Below are 25,521 nucleotides of genomic sequence, written 5' to 3'. Positions count from 1 at the left end.
ATATCTCTCCTTTTTCCAATTCTTTTTCGTTGAGCTCTTTTTAAAGTGAAGACACATGACATTTCGTCCTCTGAAAAAATTCATTTCGAAATTTTCCCTATGTTGTATTGTATTTCTCACTCTCCCTTCGGCTTTCTAGCTACGACTTTTAAAAACTTGGGCAGATAGAGTGGGAAGTCTTTTCTGAAAGAATAAATCACATCCTGGTCATACTCTTTCATACGTTTTTTTGGCGGGAACTCTGACATGTTGTAAAATCTCAGAGGAAATGTAGTGCATGAATTTTTTTGAAGACTGACAATCTGCTGTCAAAATATCATAAAATAATTTATTCTTCTCGGATGAGCTCATTTTCTAATATAGTAGAAAAAGATGAGATCAGCAATTTTCTTTTTTTGAACAAATTTATTTAATAACTAAACAACTGAAAGGTTAAGCTCTGAATTAATATGAATGAGTCACTAGAAAGTTACCAAAACAGTGTAAGACCAATGGTAAGCTTATCTTAGTACAGGACAACAATTTCTTTATTTACAGTTCTGTAGTTGATTCTAGCTAAGGCACGAGGAGGCACAGTTCAAAATTGCATTTTCACAGGAAAGTCCGAAAGTCCATATGGGTAACAGCTGTATCTGTACATTTCAATTAAGTCCTATTCCAGTCTAACTGACCCACTGTGCCGTAGTACTTATAGCTGAATATCCCTTACTCGAAAATATCATGACATTACGACTATGTGTTATTTTCAACATCGCCTTACTTGTAATCATATAGATATTCTGAAATGTTTTCAGTTTATATGTAAGTTGGATTGCTAAACAGACTATGTCGTTTGATAATTTTGTGGTTGTTTCTCTTCCATCGGTATTGATTTAGGGCCTAAAAAGAAGTATAAAATTATTACACATATTCAGAGATACACTGATAGAAAGTATTCGTTACTTATTACCATTTTTCACGAAATGATCGGAACACCGATGAAAATTGAATAGAAAGGCAAAGTATTATAGCGTGATAATTGTGTGGAATTACCCCCGATGTTAATCTCCAAACTAAATTCATTGAAACACTTCTTCAGCATAGTGCAAGCTTCTCCCTGAAACAGAACAATCAAGAAGATTGAGTCATTATTTTATATCCTTGCCTTTCCTTGTGTTTCAAAAATAATATAAGCATTCTTGTCAGGTTAAATTTCCTAAGCTCGAAATAAATTCTTTCCTTCGTATAGTCCATGCAGATATAGGTGATATCTCTCTTTCCACATTGTGTATGTAGACAGGTAAAATCTGTCTTTCTACATAGTTTTGGAAAACAGTGACACAGCACCTGCGACTGCGTAGAAGCAGTGTACATGACTGGCTGCACTTCATCACGTACAATATTGAAGGCTGTAGATAAAGAGATTTCATAAATGTTCAGTTTTCGTTGTATTGAAAGACACATTTCCTCCGTGCAGCATTACAACGAGCAGATTTTCTAGACTGCGTTTCTCAACAAAACTTATATTTTAACGATGAAGCAGAATAAGTGGTTCAACCAGGAGTTGAATCGGGTCTGCAGTGTCAGCACTTAGCAAAGCAAACAATAGCAAGACCCGCAGTCCACCTTGCGATGCATAAAAATAGCATAAATGACACTTTCCTTACATTTTTTTATATGTGGCAGGCCAGAGTGCGTGTATACGATGCTTAATAGCTTTTACGCGCATTAGCTTGTGAAAATTATAATATCTAGTGTATCTGAAAGTATTCTGAATAATTCTCCCTTAAATGTCAAGACGAAGTATGTGATGCTTGTCAACTTTTGCAATAGACATACATATATACAATGCCATGCAGTCTGGCACTGGTACATCAAACAAGTGACCCGGTCCTCTTGTAATATTGTATTTCATGTAATTAATGTGAACAATACTCAAGTGTAATTCATCGAGCAATAATACTTAAGAAAAAAACCCTTTTTATTAGCTTGAAGGTCTTGTTTGTATTTTTGTAAAAATCATTGCCATCACGTTAATCTATAACTGTTATTGAGATTTTACCACGTTAACACTTTTGCTGCTAATTAGCATACTTTTGGTAAACGATCAATTTATTTGAAAGAATTCCGTCTACAGTGGAGAATGTAGCTACACACCGACTACAAATTTGGGGTGAAATGTAGAGCAGTTCGCAAGTTTTGGCAATTGGAAAGGAAAATTTAAGAACGACATATTTAGAGACTAAATATAGCAAAAATTATACCAAAACTATCATGTAGCAGATGTGGTCAAAATTTGAACAAAACTGATGCAAATCATCCCTAAAAACGTTTATAACAAATTTCAAAGCAATGGGACCAGTGATATCAGAGAAGAGTTTTTGGCTGCAAAAGGACTACAATTTGAATAAAACTCAAGTAGTTCTACCCCTAGGAACATACATAGCAAGTTTCATGTCTTTCGAAATAGCAGTTTCGGATATGATTATATTTTGCCCAGAAACGGAGAAAATTGCCCCAAAATACAAATATAGAAATTTCACTGTAAACATCTAACCAAAATTTGCCAGAGAAATAAAGTTCATCACAATGTGGAGAGATTCAACCAGCGTTGCTCCGTGGAATATGCATATCAATTTGCAAAGCCATCAGACGCTTTGTTTCACAGAAAATATTTTTTTGAGAACAGAGGGGAAAATTGCCTAAGAAATTAAAAATATCAAACTTTCACCCACAATTTGAAGACAATCAACTCATGTTATTCCAGGGAATATGCATATCAAGTTTCACAGCAATCGGACACTCTGTTTCAGAAAAACGATTTTCTGGCTAAAATGGAGAAACCGCCAAAAAATACAAAACTTTTACCATTATTTGAACAAATCTAGCTAAAATCACACATAGAAGCCTGTATAAGAAATTTAAAACCCGATCTGGTGCGTTGTTACGAATCTTCAGCGCGTTGCAGGATTTCGTCCTTTTTACCTCATTTGCATATTTTTGTCACGAAGATGTTCATTTGAACAAATTCTCATCTCAACCCTTTGGTGCCCCTGTACACCAAATACTAAAATGGCAGGTGCTGTGATGTTTAGTTTTTGATATAAACACACTCATACATAAATACATACATACACAAACATACAGACACAGAGACAGAATGACACAGACACAGACAGACACACATAGACAGACACAGACACAGACACAGACAATATATATATATATATATATATATATATATATATATATATATATATATATATATATATATATATATATATATATATATATATATATATATATATATATATATATATATATATATATATATATATATATATATATATATATATATCACATGAACTGGCCCGTATCTCCACCTGTGTGACGTACACCACCACACATAAGAAATCCATATTACCCCTGTTGTATACGTCATCAACCGGAACTTTTTCCTGCATGGTATACCGTTCATACCTGTACGGCGACGGACCAGACCGATTTGTCGTGATCGATGCCGTGCTCTCATGACATTTTTACAAAAAGTTGACCCGACAAATCCACACATGGAAACATAGAAGGCATGTCCAATGAATTTCGAGTCGCTAAAACTATAGCTATTCCCGACAATCGAATGGGGATACCGTCGATCGTTTTATTTTAATGGCTCAGTAACATCGCGGCTAGGCTCCAATCGAGTCCTAAGGCAAGGCTCAATGTGGACGTCGTACCTGGCGATCCCGATTGGCGATACACCTGAAATCTACACCTCAAAGTAAGTTCAACTGAATAATAAGTACCGTATAATCTTCAGGAAAACGACATAGGAGGCAAAAGCATAAAATCATTCGATTAACAACGATAAATGTCCTTCATTACACAAACATTTCTGTAAATTCTCGCTCGGAATCAAATCTGCAGCGTAAGGCTGTAGCGAAGACAGCTGTCAAGCTGTAATCTTAACTCTGCTGCAGTGCAGCGCTGTGGAATCCGATGTATTTCGAAAGTTGACTCAGACTCACAACAGAACAGAGTTTGAACCGTCAAGTAACAAAATTAGGATATATCCACGGGCGAGATATGTGTCACTGCAAACATAAAAGTCCGTCAGAAGAAAACATTGACGACAGAGATCAGGATCCGAATTGACACCGGCGGAGACCGGTCACGGCAGCGTTGTGGCCACAAACAAACATGCAATGTGGCCTACTATGTGTGTCATCGAACTGAATCTTTCGCGCTCGCCAAGGTCGAAAACTTGTGTAATATTTTCAAAAGCCAAGGCATCCCTAACGATGAGAATTACTGTTACGATCGTGTCGTTGCATTTTACTTCATCAATCTATTCGTAAAATATTCTAAATAACTATGCCCATCCGTCGCTAGCGAGGTGAAAGCTATGTCCGCCGATGGCCGACTTGCCTAAGCATCGACAGCGCGAGACAATGATTGACACGTCCACGTGACCGAATCCGTATGTCTGATTGGTAGAGATACCATTCCATGTATCAAAATTTCGACTTAACGGGATTTATGAATGAAAGTATCTCCTGGGTGACGGGCCGCTTAACCCGTTAAATGAAAGTAATCCGCGTAAATAAAACACAATCGCGACGAAATTCATGCAGTTTGTTACAATACTTTTGATCCATCTACGTCAAAAGAAAAATAAGAAGACTGCTCATGTGATATATATATATATATATATATATATATATATATATATTTAGAGGTTATTACCCAATATCGCCTGTTCCTGTGTCGTATCAGCATAAGTGTCATTTGTGCTGCGTCAGACACGAGACGAAGTCGAGTGTCTGACGCAGCACAAATGACACGAATGCTGATACGACACAAGGAACAGGCGATATTGGGTAATAACCGATTTATCATATACCCATGCCCATAATTTTAGGGAATTTTTACTAATAGAACGAAAACCTTTGATTTTGAGGCTTTACTTTATTACGCCTTGCGCATAAATATCAGAATGTTTAATGTGAACAGGCTTCATTCATAAAGTATACGACGAAGATGTCAACATCACGCGCGACATCGCTGCAAGTCGTCCATATCTCAATGAAACCCAAGAAGAAAGACACCGGGATACAAAAATCGTCATACAGAAGGAACATTTTAAGGTGCAATATGCTATTACAGCTGTAACCGATCAAAAACTGCTCAGCTTTAAATCTATCCTGATTTCGATCGTCGTACGGCACGGAGCTCGCGCGGAGAGGGGACGCCATTTTGTTAGTTTACCTTTAGAGTTGCCATGTCAACAGTCGTCGCGCGCGCGACATCGCTGTCACGCCACGCGCTCACTACCTGTTCGGTGGAGATCGACCGTGCACAGTGCCGGCGCCGTGCGAACGGCAGAATGTTTGCCAGAACTTGACCAAAAAATACCATGGGAAAACATTTCAAGACTCAACGTGATATTTCTGTATTTTGCAACCAGAAGTACCCGTGTTCCTCGAAGCCCTTCAAGTTTTTACGTCGGCGACATCGCTTCGCAGGCGGGGAGCGGCAGCCATTTTGTTGTTTACGTTGTTTACCAACAAACTGCTAATGTAGTTCGGGAAAACTCTAAAACTGATGACGTTCATCGTGCATATCTCGACGTTTACCGTGAAATATCACGGCTGATATTTTACGTTGAACGTCACTAGGATGTAGCAATATGGGCATGGGTATATGATAAATATATATATATATATATATCAGGGATAGAAATACTTTTTTATTTCTTGTGGCAAAAGTTTGCCACCGGATATAAAATTAGGTGGCAATTATGAAAAGTCTGGTGGCAGTTTAACACATCATGTGATCGGTATAATAAAACATTTTGTCATTGCCACATACTCATTCTAATCTATAAATTCTTGAAATATGGTGAGTACACGTCACAAAAAGTCAACCCATACTGCAGGCCTCGAAAATTTTTTTCAAACTTACTAACCGTGGGACACGTGAATTTCATTTTTACTTGCCCGAGAGGAAAAATTACTTGCCCTAAATTTATAATAACTGTACCAGTAATTTGTAACAGAGGGCAAGAGTTTGGGCATATTTAGTGAATCCAAAGAGGGAAAAAACAGATTCAAACATGAACTACATCTTTTTTACGAAATCTGAAATGTCACAAGAAGAAATGTGAGAATACTTTAATCTTTTCTGTAGATTTGGTCATCTAGAAAACATCTTTGAATTTGGAATTTTTCCACAACCTAATCCAAATTAAAATCTTTGCATAAGAGTAATAAGATTGTGTGATTTACAATGTGCATGGCTGGCTGCTGCTCTTTATTGTCAAGTTGAGATCACAGACAACTGCTCTGCTAGTGTTTATCTGCCAATGCATACGCGCACATGTACATCTTCAACCCTTTTACCTGTTTACATGTTTGCTCACTGAGCACAGCAGTTTTATTTTGATAAATGTATTCGTCAAGAGAGCAGATTCAAGTTTCCTTTTCGTTACTCTCCAGTGCAGATTTGTTTTCTGTAAGTGAGAGCCGATCCCTAAACCAACTTCGGTCACGTAATTTGAAACTGTCTGCATCTCACACACTACGTAGCTGCAATATGTGGCCTCCTTGGTCGACTGAGCCCGTTTCGACTACGATGTGAACTTGTACTTTTCAACTGGGTGTTGATTTAATTACGTTGAACAGTAAGCATTGCCGAGATCCATGGCTTCGAATAAGTTTACATCCATTTACCGAGCACATGGTGCAACTACACTATCCCGTGAAGCCGATCGATTGTCATACGAGTCATACACTTGCACAAAGAGAATGGCAACCACTGTCAAGAGCATACCACTTTACGGCACACATACAAAACAGTGAGTTCACTCCGTGTCGTCGGAGAGAACATGTCGCAAAACTCTATTTTTACGACTTTTTGTGTTTTACAACAGCAAGAACGATTATTTTGCGATGTCGGGCGGATTTTCAAGGGTTTTCAGAAAAAACTTCTGAGAGTTGAAGGACTTACAATGATTGTAGGCGTGTACAGACCTAATGAAATACGTTTTCAAGCTTGAATCGTCCGGAGCTTAGTTGATTCAACCGCTGGTGCACTTGCCCGTCGGACGGGAAGCATATTGATTTTACTTGCCCGAACGCGAAGTTCACTATAGCCACGATCGTCGGGCGATAGGAATTTTTGAGCCCTGTACTGGCTAATGAATTGCAAGTATTTATTATTATTTAAATCATGATGGCTGCAGTTTGGCTTTGTTTTCAAAATGTCACAACATGCTTTTATCTTGTGCCGTATGACTGCATATGCGGCTATCACATAGGGCAACAACATGTCCAGTGTACAAAAGCTGCTATCATCGATATGGAGATTAGCCAATCACAAGTTTGGATTCACGCTATGTTTTCATTCATGCCAAAATGTCGCAATTAGTTTGGTTTTTTTTTGCTAATGAGTTTTTCCGCCGTCAGACAACGCGTGTTCCTTCAGTGTTCCTTCATTCAAGCCGTAGGATCGATGACATGATGACCCAAAATTTAGTGGCAGAAAAATACCACCAGAAAAAAAATTTGGTGGCAGATTGACAGTTTTTGGTGGCAAATGCCACCATTGCCACCGATTATTTCGAACACTGTATATATATATATATATATATATATATATATATTGTTACGTGCAGAGAAAACGAACAAAAGGTGAACTCAGCAGTTAACGTTTAAACAAAATTTATTACGAAAAAAAACTAATTGCTAAGTCAGGGATAGAGTACAAGCTTTAAAAGTGTACAGACTACTTATCTCAGCTGGGACGGCAAAGCTCCAGTCTCAGAGTTGTAACAGTCAGTTGAATGAATGAACAGTCCTTGCAGGCTTGCAGCTGCACAAAGTCCACAGTATAAATCCAGCGTTGACAGTGAAGGTCTTGAAAGTCTTGAGAATGACTACTGCTGGAGTTTATAGTAACACACAAGAGACACGATCCCAAAAGTCTGACTGGAAGCTGAGCGCGTCCCTTTTATAAAGGCATATAAGAACAATCTAGAACTTTTATTGACATGCTAATTACAGTTCTAAAATTATCTCCCTTACACAACTAATCAACTTTCCAGAACATTCCAAACATGACTAATTGAATTCAAGGTTGTGAGGTCATCAAGGGCAGTGACCTTGGAATGTTCTAGACTAATTGAACTCAGGTCATGATGAGTGTGGGGGAAATGACCTACATAACACACCCCCTCTTCAAAAAAGAAAATTTTTCAATGAAAAATCTTTCTTTTACAAATGTAATCTTAAAAGTGTGAACAACAATAAGTTCTAAATACGAGAGAGACAGTCTGCAATTAAATTGTCTCTGCCTTTGATATGTCTAATATCAAGATTAAACTCCTGTAACATTAAACTCCATCTTAGCAATCTCTGATTTTTGCCTTTAAATTTCTGCAGAAAAACAAGAGGGTTGTGATCAATATAAACCACTATTGGCTGATTTGAAGAAGTAACATAAACTTCAAAATGCTGTAAAGCTAATATCAAAGATAAACACTCTTTTTCAATTGTAGAGTAGTTTCTCTGGGATTTGTTAAATTTGCGTGAAAAATAGCAAACAGGATGATCTACCCCATGACTATCCTCTTGCAATAAAACAGCACCAGCAGCCGTATCACTAGCATCCACAGCTAATTTGAATGGCAAAGTGAAATCTGGTGCAGACAATACTGGGGCACTTTGCAGTATGGCTTTAAGTGTATCAAATGCCTGTTGGCATTGCTCTGACCAAACAAACTGTACTTTCTTTTTAAGTAAGTTAGTCAAAGGCTCAGTAATTGTGGAGAAATTTGGACAGAATTTTCTGTAGTAACCAGCCATACCGAGAAAGCGCATCAGTTGTCGTTTGCAGTTTGGTATGGGAAAACTTGAAATGGCACTGATTTTGGCATCAACAGGTTTTACCTCACCCTGTCCTACAGTATGTCCGAGGTAAGTTACCCTTGCCCAACCAAACTCAGATTTGGCAAGGTTGACAGTCAACATTGCTTTGCTCAGTCTCTCAAAGAACTTCCGCATGAGCTTGATGTGTTCCTCCCAGGTGTCACTATACAGGATGACGTCGTCAACGTAAGCTGCACACCCGTCTAGCCCGGATATGACGTCGTTGATCATCCGTTGGAACGTTGCCGGAGAGTTCTTCATTCCAAATGGCATCACCTTGTACTGGAACAATCCGTCTGGCGTAACAAAGGCGGATATTTCACGAGCACGATCTGTCAGAGGGACTTGCCAAAATCCCTTCAGTAGGTCAAATTTCGTCACATACTTGGCTTTTCCCACTCGGTCGATGCAGTCATCAATCCTCGGGATTGGGAAAGTGTCTGTCTTTGTTAAAGTGTTGACCTTCCTAAAGTCCGTGCACATACGATAACTGTGATCTGGTTTGGGAACAAGTATGCACGGCGAACTCCAGTTACTTTTACTGGGTTCAATAAAGTCATTGTCCAGCAGGTATTTGACTTCTTCCTGGAGATATTTTGCTTTTGTTGGATTCAGTCTGTATGGATGTTGTTTTACAGGCTTACTGTCCCCAACATCAACGTCGTGATAGATGACGTTTGTCCTCGTTGGAACATCTTGAAACAGGTGTTTATATTCGTGGAGCAGTTCTTTCACCTGTTGTTGTTGTTCTGGCTGGAGGTGTGCCAACTTTGTAGACTCCAGCTTCTCCAGGATTTCTGAGTTCTGAAGCTTGACCGAGCCCAGCTTTGAGTTTAGAGTATTTTCACTCAAGTCAGTTTCAGTATCACTATCTTCATAATGGCCAGAACTGACGGTACTGACAGGCTGAGTTATAGTAGGATTATCCCTATCCAAATATGGCTTAAGCATATTTATGTGACATAGCTGCTTTTGTTTTCGCCTGTCAGGTGTTATTATGATGTAATTTAAATCACTCAATTTCTTATCGATTAGATATGGCCCAAAGTAACGAGCATGGAGTGGTTTGCCAGGAATTGGAAGTAGAACAAGAACTTTTTGACCTGGTTCAAACTTCCGTTTTGAGGTGTTTTTATCGTATTTGGTTTTCATTGACTGCTGAGATGACTCAAGATTTTCTCTGGCTAATTCACATGCTTTAGAGAGTTTTGTACGAAAATCTGACACATATTGCAAAATATTCAGACAATCATCATCGTCTGATAGGAATTTCTCTTTAACGAGCTTAAGTGGGCCACGGACTGTATGTCCAAATACAAGCTCAAATGGGCTAAAACGAAGAGACTCTTGAATTGACTCTCTAACAGCAAAGAGCAGAAAATGAATTCCTTCATCCCACTGCTTCTCTGTGTCAAAACAGTAGGTCCTAATCATGTTTTTCAAAGTTTGATGAAATCGCTCAAGAGCACCCTGACTTTCTGGATGATAGGCGGATGACCTATACTGTTTAATGCCTAGCTGATCCATTACTTGTTGAAAAATACCAGACATAAAGTTGGAGCCTTGATCGGACTGGACACATTTAGGGAGGCCGAATAAAGTGAAAAATTTGACTAAAGCTCTCACTATAGTCTTTGTCTTTATATTTCTCAGTGGTATGGCTTCTGGGAACCGAGTTGATGTACACATAATTGTCAGCATGTACTCATTTCCTGATCTTGTTTTTGGTAGGGGCCCAACACAGTCTATTAGTATCCTACTAAATGGTTCTTGAAATGCAGGAATTGGCTGTAAAGGGGCCTTTGGAATGGTCTGATTTGGCTTTCCTACCATTTGACATGTGTGACAAGTTTTACAGAAATGTGCTACATCCTGCCTGAGATTAGGCCAATAAAAGTGACTGAGATTTTATGATAAGTTTTCCTTACTCCCAAATGACCAGCCCAGGGGGTTTCATGGGCTAGGCGCAATATTTCAAGCACGATAGGGCTTTGGAACAACAATTTGATGTTTTATAGCCCAATCGTCATCAACCAAGACATCTGGAGGTCTCCATTTACGCATGAGAATACCAGATTTTGTATAATAGGAAACAGAGCTATCTGAAGTTTTACCTTCATCATCTACCCTGTCAAACAAAGACAAAATATCTGGGTCTTTGTGTTGTTCTGCAATGAGATTTGATCTAGAAAATGTCTGACTTTGGTCAGCAGAAGTTTTACTGGAAGTTTCAAATCCACGAGGGATAACGGAATGCTCCGTGTCAAACACCTGACTGAGAAAGGTGTCATTTAAGTCAACATCTGTGACATTATTTTTGAGAGTATTTTGATTCTCAGAAGTTTTCTTTGACATGGCTCGAGTAATGGCACATGATGGGAAAAGGCCGGGAATGTCTTCCTCTATTGGCTCTGGATTTTGATCTAAACTAGGATTATCAGTCACAAGTGGATTAGTAATGACCTTGTCCCCAGCAAGGTCGTTTCCAAGAAGAAGGTGAATCCCTTCAAAAGGCAAAAAAGGCCTAATACCTAAAGTCACAGGTCCAGAAACAAAGTCCGAAGACAAATAGACATTATGGAGAGGAACAGGAATGTAGTCATTACAATCTACCCCCTTAATAAGAACTTTAGAACCTGAAAATGACTTTTCAGAAAACGGCAGGGTATCTGCCAACAAAGAGACTGGGAAGCCCCGGTATCTCTTAAATTTTGACAGGGGTAGCGGAAGAGAAATCACTAGAAAGTGATATAAAACCATCATGAATAAATGGTTCGAAAATACCCATAATGCTATCTTGCGAAGAATTGACCTTGACCTCATTAATTGGGGATGAGAGGGGTTTAACCTCAGAAAATGTGTTGCACACATTATTAGACTCTAATTGAGTTGATGAGAAATAAAGCCGGTGGGCTTAGATCCACTTTGACCACTTTGACCTTCACGTTTTCTTTTCAATTTGAAACACTCTGACATTAAATGGCCGTCTTTCTTACAATAATTACAAGAAAGTGTACCGAACTGTTTGTCAGAAGGAGATTGAGACTTGGATTTGATGATGTGGAAGTGTTACTTGAACTCTGTGAACTGTTGTCATTTGATTTTCTACTGTCCTTTGAAAAATTCTTGGATGAAAAGGAGGAGTTAAATTTACCTGCATTGTTTCTGTATGAAAAGGACTGGATGGTTTGCTGAGAAATGACGATTTGTGGGTCAATGAATAATCATCGGCCAAACGTGCAGCAACCTCCAATGTATCTGCCTTTTGTTCATTGATAAATGTCTTGATGTCACTCCGGATGCACCTTTTAAATTCCTCAATCAAAACAAGCTGTCGTAATTTGTCATAATTCTGACTGACCTTTTCAGAAGAACACCAGCGATCAAACAGTTGTTCTTTTGTTCGAGCAAATTCAACATAAGTTTGATCCTTCACCTTCTCACAATCCCTAAATTTCTGACGGTAAGCTTCAGGCACCAACTCATAGCCCTTGAGAATTAATTCCTTCACAGAATCATAATTTGAAGCCTGCTCTACTGACAACTGAATGTAAATTTCTCTGGCTTTACCCACCAAAGCACTCTGCAAAAGCATAGACCAGGACTCCTTAGGCCAACTCAGACTCTGAGCAATTTTCTCAAAATGAAGGAAATATTTATCAACATCCTTTTCTTGGAAAGGGGGAACTAACCTGAAATGCTTAGTGATGTCAAACTTGTCTGAAGGGAAGAATTTTCCTGACTGTCCAAGCTCCAAACGTTTCATTTCTAATCTTTCCTGCCTATCTTTCTCTCTCTGTCTTTCTCCATTTCTAATTGCATTTGTATTTTTTCTTTTTCTAATGCCTGTTTCTTAAGCTCCAAATCTGCCTGTATTTCTAATTCTAATTTTTTGAGTTCGAAGGAAGACTCAGGCTCATAATCTTTTAAGGCAGACTCCTCAAAATGGCCAGAATTAACTAAATGTTTTGCAATCTTGAACTGAATTTCTCGCTTGCGCATAGATCTTTTGACATCTACTTTAAGGAAATTTGCCAGTGCTATGAGGTTGTCTTTCTGAGGGAATTAAATGTGTCCTGATCAAGGTCATCCATAAATTCGTCTGGCTTGAATTCCGCCATGATTGAATTTCGCTGAGTTCACAGTATACAGTAGTTTTGAAAAGGCTGTCAAAATGTTTCAAACGGCTCAAAATATTCGTCTCCCGGACAAGCCCCCAATTTGTTACGTGCAGAGAAAACGAACAAAAGGGTGAACTCAGCAGTTAACGTTTAAACAAAATTTATTACGAAAAAAAAACTAATTGCTAAGTCAGGGATAGAGTACAAGCTTTAAAGTGTACAGACTACTTATCTCAGCTGGGACGGCAAAGCTCCAGTCTCAGAGTTGTAACAGTCAGTTGAATGAATGAACAGTCCTTGCAGGCTTGCAGCTGCACAAAGTCCACAGTATAAATCCAGCGTTGACAGTGAAGGTCTTGAAAAGTCTTGAGAATGACTACTGCTGGAGTTTATAGTAACACACAAGAGACACGATCCCAAAAGTCTGACTGGAAGCTGAGCGCGTCCCTTTTATAAAGGCATATAAGAACAATCTAGAACTTTTATTGACATGCTAATTACAGTTCTAAAATTATCTCCCTTACACAACTAATCAACTTTCCAGAACATTCCAAACATGACTAATTGAATTCAAGGTTGTGAGGTCATCAAGGGCAGTGACCTTGGGAATGTTCTAGACTAATTGAACTCAGGTCATGATGAGTGTGGGGGAAATGACCTACATAACAATATATATATATATATATATATATATATATATATATATATATATATATATATATATATATATATATATATATATATATATAAAACATGAACTGGCCCGTATCTCCACCTGTGTGACGTACACCAGCACAGATAAGAAATCCATATTACCGCTGTTGTACGTCATCAACCGGAACTTTTTTCCTGCAATGGTACCGTTCGTACGTGCATGTCGCGACACAGACCGATTTGTCGTGATCGATGCCGTGCTCTCATGGCATTTTGACAAAAAGGTGACCCAAAAATCCAGATATGGAAACATAGAAGGCATGCCCAACGAAATTTCGAGTCGCTAAAGCTTTAGCTATTCCCAAGAATCGAATGAGGATACCGTCGATCGTTTGGCTCAGTAACGTCACGGCTCCAGTCGCAAGGCTCAATGTGGACGTCGTCGTACCTGGCGATCGCCAAGCGACGTCGGGAAAGCGACATAGAAGGCACAATTATCGACGAACAACGATGAATTTCCTTCAGCACATAAATTACCACATAAATTATCCCGTTGTTTCGCGATCGGAATCAAACCTGCAGCGTAAGGCTGTAGTGAAGACATAAGCTGTCGACCTGTAGCCTTAACTCTGCAGTGCAGCGCTGTAGAATCCGATGCATTTCGAAAGTTGACTCGGACAACACTCACAACAGAACAGAGTTCCCGTCAAGTAACAAAATTGGAAGTACCTACGGGCGATATATGTGTCACAGCAAATATCAAAGTCCGTATGACGAAAACATTGATGACTGAGATGGCCACCGGCGGAGACCGGTGACGGCAGTGCCCACTACAAGCGTACACTGTGTGTGTCATCGATCTGAAACTTTCGGGCTCACCAAGGCCGTAAACTTGTGATATTTAAAAGCCACAGCATCTCTGATAATGATAATTACTGGTTGCGATCGTGCCGTTGCATTCACTTTATGAATATAATTGCAAATATTCTAAATATCTCAAAATACTGTCGTTATCCGTCGCTAGCGCGGTGAAAGCTGTGTCCGCCGATGGCAGACCTGCCTTGGCATCGGTCCAGCGCGAGACAATGATTGACACGCGCACGTGGCCGAATCCGTATGTCTGATTGGTGGAGACTATTCCATGTATCAAATTTTTAGCTTAATGGGATTTATGAATGAAAGTATACCTGTAAACATTGCACATCTCCTGGGTGACGGACCGCTTTACTCATTCAATGTAAGTAATCCGCGTAAATAAACTAAAATCGCGATAAAAATCATGCAATTTGTTACAATAATTTTCCACATCAAAGAAAAATAAGAAGACTGTTCATGTGATAAATATATAATCCCATGGAATTTTTCTCTGTTTGACGTCATCGTATACTTGTGTTTTTCGCGGAGCCGCACAACTTCTCGCCTTCGGCTCGAAGTTGTACGGCTCCGCGAAAAACACTCGTATACGATGACGTCAAACAGAGAAAAATACCATGGGATTATATATAAATATATACACCGATAGATCCCTTATGAATGATGATATCCACTAAATAAAAAGAGAAAGGAGGAGCTACCATAAGCTATTACAACCATTTTCAGTATTAGACAGCGAAGCTACCGCAGTTAACTGCAATATAACTGCTTACACTAATTAGTTTCAGCTGTAGCCGTGGCCACGTTGGTGTTGAACAAGGCTACTTGATAAAGACCAAAAAGTCTGCTTGTACAAAGGCAAAACTAGCTCTGTCTGAGGCTCGAGTTGTAAATGAGAGTTTACGATTGGCACCCTGTGTTCAAGATTAAGATACAGTGTAACTTTGGCATGCACTGTTCTATTAGTCTTGTTTATTTCAACTTCCCCAGACAAACTGTCTGCATGGGACATAAAATGTTGTCGACTTTGCCAGCTGGCTACAGCTGAAACTAATAAGTGTGAGCAGTTTTATCGCAGTTCACTGCAGTGGCTTCGCTGTCTAATACTGAAAATGGTTGTATACAATTTCTAACGAACTTTTCTCCGGAGTCCAATGCAAAGCATGGATATTAGTGTTTCAGGTACTTTCATTTGTATGAAAGTCTGAAACACCGAACCCGAAACGGATTTCCAAGTTGAAACTTTACGATAAATAGACATCCAAATTGACATATCTCTCTACCTTTCAAGGTCAGTGTTCATCGCATTGCGTCCTCAGTCATAGCGACCTACCATCAAAAGAAAAAATTCTTAATATCAGTAATATCAGTGAATTTTAAGGACATCAGTGAATATATAAATAATATATATATAGATATATATATATATATATATATATATATATATATATATATATTTCCTCGAATGAAATTAAAGTGCTCGATGCGGAAAGCAGAGCATTATAGATAATAAAACAAATTACTTCAAGTAAGAGTAATAATATCTGTTACTTAAGTTTCACGCATCCTTCAATCTTCATTCTTTTTATTGGATTTGTAACAAGTTCGGTTGATAATGATTATTACTAGGTAAGACAACTTACACTCATAAGCAATCTGCAGATACGCGGTTTCTTTTTTGGCACATGGATTACCGAAGACGTCGTCTGAGGCGGTCACTGTACAGAAGTTTCTTTCGTCGCACATTGCACCGGTGACAGCAAGGCTTGACAGTGAACTGCAGGGACTACCCTCTAAAAGGGGCTTCTTACAGATATCCTTCTCTTGCCAACCATACATGGCATATAAGATATAAATGGTACCACCGCGTCCACAGGACAAGCTAGCTACTTCGTCATGACATGCTTTTTGTATTATCATATGGCCTACTGAAAGATAAAAAGGTGAGCTCAGGGCATTGCACATAAATCGAAAAGGACAAGATAGGAAGTCAGGAAAGCAAAGATAGAAAGACAACATATTTATGACAGTACAAAGTTTTACAAAAATAGGCATTGGCCAGACTGACCAAACGACATCCGGATACTCAGTTAAAAATTATTAGACAGAAGTGCACTAGGTGAAAACACATACTTTTTCGAAATCGCTTGCTCGATATCGAATATTGATTGCTTAAAGGTTATTCTGAAATGATTCAGAATCCTAAGTGGTCTAGGAATTTCAGGCTTAATAAGCGTAACTTATCGCTTGTTAAAGATCATCTAATGTTACAACTTTCGAACTTGTGCTAGGGACATTGCCATTAAAAGAAGTGCAATAGATTTGCAATCAATATTAAGACGCAAAATGATGTATACAATTCCACCATCTGTATATAAGTTTCTAGATTTAGACTAATATTAATAAAAATGACCTGATTCGACCAAGGTTAGCTGAACAGCTACATAGATCAGCACGAGGCACACTGGTATCTTCATTTTTATTGCCGTCTGAGATAGTCTGTGTGTGTGTGTGAGAGAGGGAGAGAGAGAGAGGGAGAGAGGGAGAGAGAGAGTGAGACAGAAAGAGACAGACAGACAGAGACAGACAGACAGACAGACAGACAGAGACAGACAGACAGATAGATAGACAGACAGACAGACAGACAGACAACAGACAGACAGACAGACAGACAGGAGTCAGTTTGAGAGATTAAAATAAGGAAATGACAACGTCAAAGAGGTAGTTTCTATGTCAAGACAATTCTAATCTGTTCGAGTTTTCATAACTGGGAAATGTGCAAGTATAAGTAACAGTATTACTTTTGTTCGATCGGCATCCAAATCGTTCACAAATTGATTCAGTCGTTTCTTTATAAATAAAGTTAAGAGCATAAGAGGTCGGAACTGTACAGAAGAGGGATCTTGCACGTTTTTATAGTGTTTTAAGGTATGTTGTGCTCTATGCAGCCTCGATTTGATAAAATTGAATATTCGATAATTATTCGTCACCTGAAGATGTTTACCATATTTAGTAAATTCCCAAATTTTCCTTCGAGGGGGTATTTTAATACATTTATGGACAGGATGTACCTTGAGAATAATTTTAGAACCTTCAAATCTCAGATAAATCTTTTCTTGCATTGAGCTTGCATATATGTTCCCATTTTGAAACACACGTAAGGGGAAATATAGCTCTTCAAAAGTTTCCCATCCGCGTTAAGTCCACATAGACGACTGTCAAAAATACGCACAAATGTAAGGTGATGTACAGTAATTTCGTATTACTCCACATTTCCTATCTGTATTACAACTAATGATATTTTACTATCTTGTTGATTACAGTGTGAACAAGTTTCAAAACTGTCATTTTAATTTTAGTGTGAGTGTCGCGCAGTGACATGACAATTTCCAATGATATTTCAACAAAACGAGGTGTGTTATCTCGGTGCCAATCATGGAATTTATAGTCCAAGAGCTGCTTCTAAAATCAATGAATTAAATATTAACGCCTGAAGTCTTGTTCCTTTATTTTTGAAAAGACATATTTAATACAATCGTTGAAAACTATTAAAAACTTTAAGTTTGTTCGGACGTTCCCAGATATGTCTTATAGGACTAAGTGTCCGTCTCTGAGATACGCAAAGGGATTCGTAAATGGCAAGAAAAGATCAATTGTCCCTTATTTTTGTGTCAAATAAATTAGTAATCACGGTAGTTTTGCGCGTTTTTCATTGCTTGCTGCTGCATGCTGTATCGTGTTCGGGCTTGGTATGTTAATTGAGTGCACGCCCTCGTCGTATTCGCGCAGAACGGAGGTTAGTGCGCCCTCAAAGTGCAACTCGTAGAAAACTACTACGACTCACAGTACACCGTAGGGTAATGTGTGCATGTCCGTCTCGTGGGGTGGGAGTGCCTTGGTCTCAGCACAGGTTTCTTGTCGCCATTGTTTATTTCACTTCAATATGTTTGACCATGATATATATTGCCAATAAAGATTTATACTTCGCCTTATCTTAGCACTTGATTTGTAAAGATTTATCCTCTGACAATCTTACGGGAAGTTGTATCACCATTTTGCATCTATTACCTGAACTCTACGCTGTGACCAGATTATCACAGGATTAACTTTGACAAAGTCAACAACGAACGCACCAGCAAGTGTGTACAGGAGAAGGGGGAGAAACTCTGATAAGACGGTGTCCAGAGAAACTCGCTTAATTAGACATATTTCCTAATTTACACACGCCAGCAATTTTCTAACATCTTGATTAGGGAACAGTTCAGTACCCAATGATATATGATATATCGCTGTAAAATTTGCAAGGTATGTAAAACACGTCTTGTTTTGTAATTTTAAAAAAGAAAACAAATACGAAAATGCCAGATAAGTACTGCAAGAACGCAGTTCATAAACTGAACAAGTTAAGGCGAACGTCGAGTTGATAATATAGCCTTTTCGGTTATTGTTCTCGACATTTTCGCTCCTTCGTTGACTTACATGTACATTTTCAGTATACCCATGAAGTTAAACATGTTTTGTGATTATCACTTATAAAAACACATCGCAATCTTCACACGTTACATTTTATGACCCCTCTTATCTTATCTTACGCCGTGTAGCTGATAGTTTGCCATTTTAATAATATTTCAGGAATTTCCAGGTACGATGTGACGCAACAGTTTTCGCCAAAAGAAAGACTTATGTGTCAGTGGTCTGAAATTTGAAAAAAAAAATGCTAAAATTGACCTTTGAACCTCAGTCGCAGTGTAAGACATATCGACCGACGCCACTTTTGCCAGGCCACTCGCTCGGAAGAGTTTGAATACACCTCATATACGTCATCAAGTTGACTTGGTTTCAGTCTGCTTTTGTGAATGTTTGAGTGGACTGAACACGATGATTTGTGTTCAGGTTTCACATGAAATGTATGAGTGGGGAACGTGATGATTAGGGTGGATGCGATACAGGCGTGTTTCACCCGTAATCCGGTAGAAAGTAACTAACATGCGCAGACTCTAAGGTATGTGTTCGATCGCAAGGATAGCCCGACCTCGGCTGCCAAATTTCAAATAGGTTTGTATGAAATAGGAGAGACTCAAGAGAAGCTATTGCAGATGATTTCATTTTAGTAAAATTCACTGACTAGAACCAAGTCAAGTTACCAAGGTGTGTAGGACATTTACCATGCATTTATGGGAGGTCATCCTTTACAGTTTGCAGTTGAATATTTTGGTTGTTTTGACTTCTGTTAGGTTCCGAATACACAAATATAAAGTGTCGACTAGTTTACAGATGTCCTTTTTACACGGCTTTTTAGGTTTTCTCATCTTCTACCATACTCTTGCGGGTGCTTTCCTTGTTAATCCAGTGATAATCTGGTGACAGCGTCCACTGATCAGTAACTTTAATACCCTTGCTTGCTTTGGCACAGTAGACAATCAAACGTATCAGCTAATGGGCGCTACACTGTGATAAAACTTCGCGTGAGATTGTCGAAGGACAAATGCATGAAACAGTGAAGGAGAAAAAGAAATCTTCACAAAACCAGTGCTGAGACCAAGACACCAAAAGGTTGGTAGTATAAATCTTTATTAACAATATATATTTTAGTCAAACGTATTAAAATATAATAATAACAATAACAAGGAGTAACCTGTGCTGAGACCAAGACACTCCTACCCCGCCCCACCCCTGGGGCCGGACATGTAAACAACCTCTATGCACAAGACAATTACGCGATACAGTGAAGGAAAACACCTTTACAAAACTAGAGGTAAGATGAGACAAAGACACCCAAGAGGTTGGTAGTATAGAGCTTTATTGGCAGTATCATAGCACAGACAAGGAGAAAAAAAAATTCTCCTTGTCTTTGGTCATAGTACTGTGAAAGCCCATAAGGGACATGTTTGAAAGCAAAAAATAAAAATTATCTTGTGCTCACGAGAAACTATCTCGTGATCACAAGATCTTTTCTTGTGCTCACGAGATCTTTTCTTGTGATTAGTCCGACGTATTGAGATAAAAGAACAATAGCAACAAAAAACTTATGCTGGGACAAAGACACCTCTAGCCCCGCCCAACCCCTGGGGTTGGACATGATAACTTTCCTCTGTTGATACACAATTAAGAAGGACGCTGTCGCGAGGTCACCAATGCTGAGTGGGTCTGGGTGACCTCGCGACCTAGCATCACCGTGCTTTGCCTAGACCCTATGCTTCGCTTACGGCCTCCGTGCCTCCGACCCCACTCCGTCTAGCCTCGAGGTCCACTTTTAGCGCCGTAGCATAAAAACAGCTCATTTGAAAGTGAATGGTCTCCAGGAGAGACGATGATGTCACTGGCGTCCCTTTGAAAGTCAATCAACCCAAATTTTCTCTCATGATTGGCCAATGATTAAACGGGTGTTGCTCATAAACAAGTTCATATACTGGACGTTCTCTGGTCAGGGACTTGATCCCCGGGATCAAGTTTGCTTTAGTCTATAAGAGGATTATGGAGTGCCATAGTCTTTTGTTTTCCATTGAAATTGTAATCTAATAAGTAGATTTTCCTACACAGGCCTTTAAGAGCAACACCCATTTAATCATTGGCCAATCATGTGAGGAACATTTGGGCTGATTGACTTTCAAAGGGACGCCAGTGACATCATCGTCTCTCCTGGAGACCATTCACTTTCAAATTAGCTGTTTTTTTATGCTACGGCGCTAAAAGTTGACTTCGAGGCTAGACGGAGTGGGGTGTCGGAGGCACAGAGGCCGTAAGCGACGTATAGGGTCAAGGCAACACCGTGCTTTGCTGAGAATTATAATTGGATGTAAACGTAAGCTGCGGCCAGGGGTAACGGATAGCTTCCTTGAGACTTTTTTCCTCCATCAGGGAGCCAGACGAACATAGACACAGCTGGTTTGGTCTTGAAATTACTCGATGGTGTGACATAATAGGTTATCTTTTTAAAACGGACAGAAGGTTTAACCTTTTTTTCGAAGCAAGACGATGGAAAAGACAAACATATACAGCCCCCGTCACGTTCTTTCATAGGAGGTGTGAAGAGTTACTGTTAGCGCTTTGAAAGGCAACGACATAATCGCTTGTACAGATCGTGAGAGCAATGGCCGTTTTAAGCAATAAAACCACACCAAGCGATGGTATACCACGAGATTTTGACCAGTTCAGGTCATATGTGCACTAGCAACAGCGAGTGCATATATGGAATGAACTAATCGAAATCCAGTGCTTAACCTGTTGCTAAGGTGGTTTATTGCTATTATATCATGATGTTAAATTGAAATTCAGGCATGAAAGGCTAAGAAAGGACTTTTTCTTCATCTGAGAGCTCGCAACTGTTCCAACCGTGCTATATTGCGAATACAGCACGGTACACACCTAAACCAACTACTCCGCATTATTTGCACAGTCAACAAACTTGTATAATATAATATTATGATAAGTTTACACGTTCTAAAGACAACAATTATAGAAAATATTAGGCGAAATGATATCACTTGCAATTGAAGAAGAAAACTTACCAGCGTATTCAGTTGCGAGTCGAGGAAATAAGGTAGAGGTATCAAAGATTGCTACCTAACGGGAACACTCTCTGTTCAGCTGCATCGTTTCAAAATCTGAAGCAAGAATACGTCTCTTTAAGGTTGATAAGTTTTATGGGAGAGAAATTGACAACATTCACGCAATGCGGGTATTTCATGCATAACAAACCTTGACTCGACCATTTTACAAAGGGTGAATAGATAGTATGCTACTGATATCATTTTCCCGACAGAAAAAGTTATCGGACAGTTCACATTAGCTGCTCCACTGGAGACAGTAAAATTAATCATGTGAATTAATTATGTCAAATCTATTGCAATGCAGTTATAATGACGGCTGAAGGCAATGAGAGTGGAATAAGTGTTGCCGTGGCTCCCAAGTTGAAGAAGAGGGTGAGACAGTAGATCTTGCCCAAAAGGAACATGTGAAAATTTAATTTCTAAGCTCCCTCTCTTAAAATCGTTCCGGCCAAATCAAATAGTAAAATTCTTCTTCAAGCAATCCACGCGATGTAAGTTATACAAAGGCTATTTTGAATGCGTCATTGTATTGTCTTGCCTTGTCTTGTCTTATCTTGTCTTGTCATGTCTTGACTTGTCTTGTCTTGTCTTGTCTTGTCTTGTCTTGTCGTGTCTTCTATGCTCTTCAATACAGTCGCACTCAATAAGATAGAGTGAGGATAAATTACTGTAGAACGAACAGAAATAATTTTTGAAACGAAAACTACTAACAGGAAAATTTCCCACTACGTTGTAACATATGTACTTCTCAGGGTTGATTAAGATTAAAGCTTTAATTGAAAATTTCCTGAGAGTCGCTAAATGTGGTAGGTATTTTTCACTAGCCTGCAGAAGATAAGTTTTTGTTGATAAGCTGACGTGATAGTCAAAAACCTGAAGTTTTTAAACACTCAGTGACACTCACTTGACTTAGCCGAGTCTAAGTTCGGTGGTTATGTTTCTTAAGTGTACTGTTAGGTTCAAATTTTGGTCAAATGAGTGTTTCTGTATCACGATATTATCAACAAGTTACAGTGACGTCATAATGTGACGTGGTATGTGTAACTTATGAGAATAGAAAGAGTAACGCACTTGTGTATGCCCGACACTGCCATTTTGGCACTGTGTGCTTTATTCTGGTTGGCTGGATTTCTTCGCCAATAATCTAACACGCCTCGACCGTTTTGAGTGAGGCCACACCATCTGTAACAAAGATATGTGACAAAAAAATAGGACGTAGTTATGAAGGTAGACGTGAGGTGCTCACACAAAGTGTTTTCAAGATTGCTTCTTGTTGTTCCGTACCATTCGAGTGATTTCAATGTTTCGAAGGAATTTTGCAAGACGTTTCTGATGCGCTAAAGCAACATTGAGGTGAGAGACAGCGAGTCTACTGGCAGACTTTGGTTAGAGACCATTATGTTTCCCTAGTAAGCAACACGAAACGAAAAAGAAACGAAAAAACACATAAATGAAATTTATGTCAGCGTGTCCGTTACACAAATGCGTGTTTAGACTCGACGAGCGCTCACTCTGGCCGAGGTAAAAGAATGTTTTACGTGTGCTAGAACGAATCCCTCAAAAGGCATACTATTAGCAGCTTGATGCAAAGACGGAGAGCATCCAGGTAGCAGGCAAAATTGGCCGCGATAAATACATGGAGATAAGAACAAACATAGCATGAACGGTTAGAATTTTACTTTTAGAACTGCGTCATTGGATCGTTTGGCCCGCGATTCGCCGAAATAGCGTTGTAACTTTTGTCTTCAAACTGCGTCGCTCCCTCTGCCACACCGAGCTCCTCGCATTAACAATGCTGGGTCCCCGGCACTGAATTTCCACGATTGCAATAAATATCACATTTTCGGGTAGTACATGGCTTGTATACTCTTTTTTAACGAATGAGATCTTATAAATATAAATATAAAATAGTAAGAGGTTTACTTAAGGAAACAACGCACCAAGCGACGGACATACCACAAGATCTTGACCAAGTTCACGATATATATTATCGGAGTCAATGAGAGGCTGAGATGGTTCTGACCATTGATTCATTGAAAATCTGACGTTTTTATTGTTGTACCGTTTTGCCACATGACTACGATGGCATATTTGATACATGATGATAATGAAGCTTGTAAGATTAGGTGCAATGTTATCAGAAACGAGGCAAACCCTACAAACCCCATACAAAGAAAGTGGGTCACTTCTCTGAGTCTAGCGCGTCCCGGACGTCGGAACCGAACAGAAGACACAAGGCTTTATGTCATACATCCATATATCTTAGGGATGGACCATTAGACCTTGGGAGGGGGGGGTGGTCACAATGAAATTGTGAAATTTTTTTTTTTACTATTGTAAATTTCTGAAATTTTTTTTTTCCAATTGAGATTAGCTGTGCAAATTTTTTTTTTCAGATTAAACTTTCAGATTTATAATTTTTTTTTAGTTCGGCGCTGTCTGAAGATAAAGAGGGCAAAGATGTTGTGCCAAGCACCACAAGCGGCCACGCAAGCGGTCACGGGGGGGGGGAGGTCAGGAGAGGGTGTCCCCCTGCTGCTGTTGGAGCTTTTGAAAATAGAGATTAAATGGTGTTATTTGGTGGCACTTGGGGAGTATTTTTGCGGGGGTGGTCAGGAGGGGGTGTCCCCCTCCTGGCGTTGGAGCTTTTGAAAAATAGAGATTAAAATGGTGTTATTTGATGGCACTTGGGAGTATTTTTTGGGGGGTGGTCAGGAGGGGGTGTCCCCCTCCTGCCGTTGGAGCTTTTGAAAAATAGAGATTAAAATGGTGTTATTTGGTGGCACTTGGGGAGTATTTTTGCGGGGGGTGGTCAGGAGGGGGTGTCCCCCTCCTGCCGTTGGAGCTTTTGAAAAATAGAGATTAAAATGGTGTTATTTGGTGGCACTTGGGGAGTATTTTTTTGGGGGGGGTGGTCAGGAGGGGGTGTCCCCCTCCTGCTGTTGGAGCTTTTGAAAAATAGAGATAAAAATGGTGTTATTTGGTGGCACTTTGGGAGCATTTTTTTCGGATTACACATCTTCCTCTGAAACATGGTCTTCTTGCTCCTCAGTAGCTTCCTATAGTTTTGAAAATTGACTATTTTGGTTTCCTGGCTTCCCTTTCTACTGCGTGGTGAAATGCCTACATTCACCCCACCAAACATCATGCATATCTCTTGATTTACAATTGATTTTGACAAGCTGAGAAGCTAAAATAAGCTAAATAATATAGTTAAATTTGCATATTTGTGTTTTTAGAGCAATTGTTGCCCTTTTTTGAGCAAAACATCTATTTCTCTGTAGCAGCATGTCCAAATTGATTGGATGTGTATAGATGTGTTGAAATTTCAATTTTTGTCTTTTAAGGCAATTTATGTCATTCATGGTCAAAAAATCTGTATTCTCTGAAAGGGCTTGTCCAATTTCTTTGAAATTTGCT

At 39.2% G+C, this 25,521-nt stretch overlaps 1 long non-coding RNA gene across 2 annotated transcripts; it reads right to left on the bottom strand.

Moving 5' to 3' along the window:
- Positions 1-471: 471 nt before the first annotated feature.
- LOC139138147 (uncharacterized) lies at positions 472-17,086 on the bottom strand. Of its 2 annotated transcripts, none has more exons than XR_011553536.1 (4): positions 16,965-17,086; positions 16,195-16,479; positions 15,835-15,880; positions 472-1,096 (listed from the first exon to the last, which is right to left on the bottom strand). It is a non-coding gene; the product is annotated as an uncharacterized lncRNA (long non-coding RNA). The 2 variants fall into 2 exon arrangements; XR_011553537.1 differs by having other exon boundaries at positions 16,195-16,476; positions 16,965-17,065.
- Between the last annotated feature and the right edge of the window lie 8,435 nt (positions 17,087-25,521).

This window comes from Ptychodera flava, chromosome 8, assembly GCF_041260155.1.
Source record: "Ptychodera flava strain L36383 chromosome 8, AS_Pfla_20210202, whole genome shotgun sequence".
Taxonomy (NCBI): Eukaryota; Metazoa; Hemichordata; class Enteropneusta; family Ptychoderidae; genus Ptychodera; species Ptychodera flava.
This window is presented reverse-complemented; position numbering and strand designations above follow the sequence as displayed.